The sequence below is a fragment of the Chinchilla lanigera genome, unplaced genomic scaffold (genome assembly GCF_000276665.1).
Source record: "Chinchilla lanigera isolate Chin_1 unplaced genomic scaffold, ChiLan1.0 scaffold00052, whole genome shotgun sequence".
Classification (NCBI taxonomy): Eukaryota; Metazoa; Chordata; class Mammalia; order Rodentia; family Chinchillidae; genus Chinchilla; species Chinchilla lanigera.
In genome coordinates, this window is record NW_004955453.1 from 139,240 (window position 1) to 142,364 (window position 3,125).

A 3,125-nucleotide genomic window follows, 5' to 3' on the forward strand; every position below is an offset into this window, starting at 1 on the left:
CTGTTACAGCAACAGGCATGACTGTGCCAAAATTCCAGAGTCCCACCCCCTCTGGAGACAGCAGGAGCTCTGCTGTCCCTCCTCAGCCCTGCCTGGGACCCTGTCCTGCAGACAAGGCTGGGGAGGAGGTGAAAGGAGAGAAGTCCAGTCCTCTGAAGCAAATTGCTCCCGGCTTTCCGGTTGGGGAGAGCTCACAGTCCAAGTGGCTTGCAAAACGTCAGCCACGTGCCTCAGTGATTAGGGCTGTGGTTTGGGCAGCCTGTCAAGGGCTCCCCAGGAGACAGAGGCCCCGCCCTCCTCGGCCCAGCACAGGATGCTGGGTGTTTTCACTGCAGGGTGATCCAGAGTTCCTGGGAGAGCGAGTGATATCCTCCCCACACCGCTCCCAGCGTGCTCTCCACACGCACCATCCTAAACTCTTAGTCAGGGGCCTCCTCTTTGCTGCCGTCAGGAAGTTTCAGTGGTTTGGCTGCGACCGCTTGTCCCCTGGCCTGACCTAAGGCTGATCAGCCGGGAGCCTAGCCAGAGTCAGGGAGGCCGAGGCCTAGGGCTGCGGGTCTAACAGGCCTGCTCCTGGAATCCCAGCCCGCCCGGTCCCCAGGTCTCCTCCCAGCCCAGAGAGAGCTTCCCTGGGCCAAAAAAGTCAGCGGCCTCACAACGGGAGTAGGCAGGAGGCTGGAGATAGAAGTGAAAAAAATATGCAAAGGAAACCTCAGGATTCTCTCTTATTAAATTCTAATAATTTATTTTATTTAATTCAGTACATCCAAAATGTTATCATCTTGACATGTACTCAATACAGAAATTATTAATGTGGGATTGGGGTGCGCCTTATCTTACTTTCTTATTAGTATTATGGTATTTATAATGGACAAGAAGTGACTGTGTGCATGTAGGGGGTACAAAGTGATACTTCGCCATATGTGTAAATGTGGAGTGAAGCTAGGGAACACATCCATTACCTCACTTAGCATTTTTGGTGTTGAGAATTTGAAATTTATTCTTAGATCCTTGGAGTGTCTGTCATTATTGACTGTAGTCTCCTGGACCAATGGCCAGACAATCGATATCAACGCTTATTCTTCTTTCCTTGCTGAAAAGTAACCAGCACCTCCCCCCCACCCCACCTCTACTCCCCAGTCCCATCCCCCCACCCCACCCCCATCCTCCTCTGTAAACCAGTACTCGCTCTCTACTGATCTTTTTGCATCGTAGGACACTTTAGCCACATCTTGACATCCACCTGAAAGATACCAGGAAAACCCTACCTAGCAATGACTGAAATATCCCCAGACACTGCCAAAAATCATCCTAGCTGAAGACCACCGGCTGGATATGTGACAAGAGTCTCCCCCATTGGGAAGTTCTAACCTTAGATGAGTCCATGAATTTCCCAACTTTTCCCAAATCAGTGGCTGAATTCAGAATGTGAAACCACTAAGATCAGAGAACCAGTTTAAAAATAAAAAAGACGTGGTCTCTGGAAAGTCCCCTGTGAGTAAGTGAAAGGGCTAGGATTGTGAAGGTGAAATTCCAGGGGTGCCCCTGAAATGGTGGAGTTGGAGGGGTGAGCAGGTGGAGAGGATTACTGACGAGTAGTGATTCCTCGTGGAGTTCTCTTTCTGGCCAGGACTCTTCTTAGCAGACGGCTCAGTGAGTAAATTTCACAAAATGCTCTTTCCACCTGCAAATGATAGTTCCCTATAATTGCAACTGGCAAGAGGAGGGAGAAAGTAAGAGCCAACGTTTAAATGAAATGCAATGGGATATCTGGTGCTTAGATGCACCAATAAATAGCTACCTGGCTGAAGCAAAGCGAGTTTATAAAAAATTCAGAGCCAGCCTTCTGATTCCCCATAATGGGCTGTAATGTGGCCAGAGCTATGGGCTGATGAAATGCAGGGGAAAGCCTGCCCTGGGATTTCCAAGCATCTGAGTGTTTTGCAGTTGACTCAGGGGTCCGCAGAGCAGCACCACCCACGGCACGTACTCATGCCGGATGCTGTGAGAAATTTTATTCTTAGAGTCTAATATGAATGTAAATCCGAGGACAGGATTTGCTTCCCTCCTGCCCATTGGAAGCCTCTCAAAAACAGCCCTTCAGCTTGATTTTCTTGTAGGTAGGTACAATCAGTGCTAGGAGTAAGTGTGAGTTGTTTACTTAATTTTACTCCGTGGTACTAGGGATTGAACCAGGGCCTTCACACTGAGCTCCACCCAAAGCCCTTTTTTGTTTTGAGACAGGGTTTTCCTACATCTCCTAGTTGCCCTAGCTGGGCTCAAACTCATAATCCTCCTGCAAAACTCAAGCTTTTAAACAAGCTCCTGAGCTGCTTTTATTCCTAGAACCTTCCCACTGGACCTCAGCGCAAGGCCGGTACTGGTTTGGGCAGCAAGATGGGATGCAAGCAAGTTCTGCACCCAGAACTGCCATTGTCCCAGGGTACACGTCTCTGTCCTGGTTCCTCAGGCTGGTTGACGCCACACACAGGAAAGTCACTCGGACCACAGAAGCTGCTCTGGGCCCTGAGCCCAGCAGAATCCTAGATACAAACACCTAGCTACAAACACAAGCAACCTCCAGCAGTCCCAGATCTGCCCTCCAAGCCTTGTTCTCCAAAGCATTTCCTCAGAAAGGACTCACGTTAGCCCCCGAGCCATCAGGAATGGAGAAGGGCTCTGGGTGGAGATGGCAGTCTTCTCCCTCTAGCCAGGCAGCCACACTGGTACGTGTGTAATGGCCTCATGGACGCTGCGGGGAGGAGCCCTGATGGGCAGAGGTTGCCAATTTCCACGGTGAAATTCCTGCCCCGGTGGCCAGCTTTGGGCCATCGCTGTGAAGTCCAGCAGCTCCCCCAGGCCTAAGGTCATGCGGATCGGCTCTCCCCAGTGTGGGCACACCAGCTCTGGGCAACCGCAGGGTCCGGGGCTCTCTCCTTCACCCGCTTCTGTTACACCTTATTTACTCCTGTCTCATAAATCCCAAAGATTTAAAAAACATTGTTGGCCTGAGAACCAGACAAGCTGGCTCTGTAAAAAGACAAAAGGGGGTTGAGCAAATTTGAGATTTTTTTTTTTAATAAGAGAAAGAGTAACTACCATGCAATGCAGGAAATTTCAACACT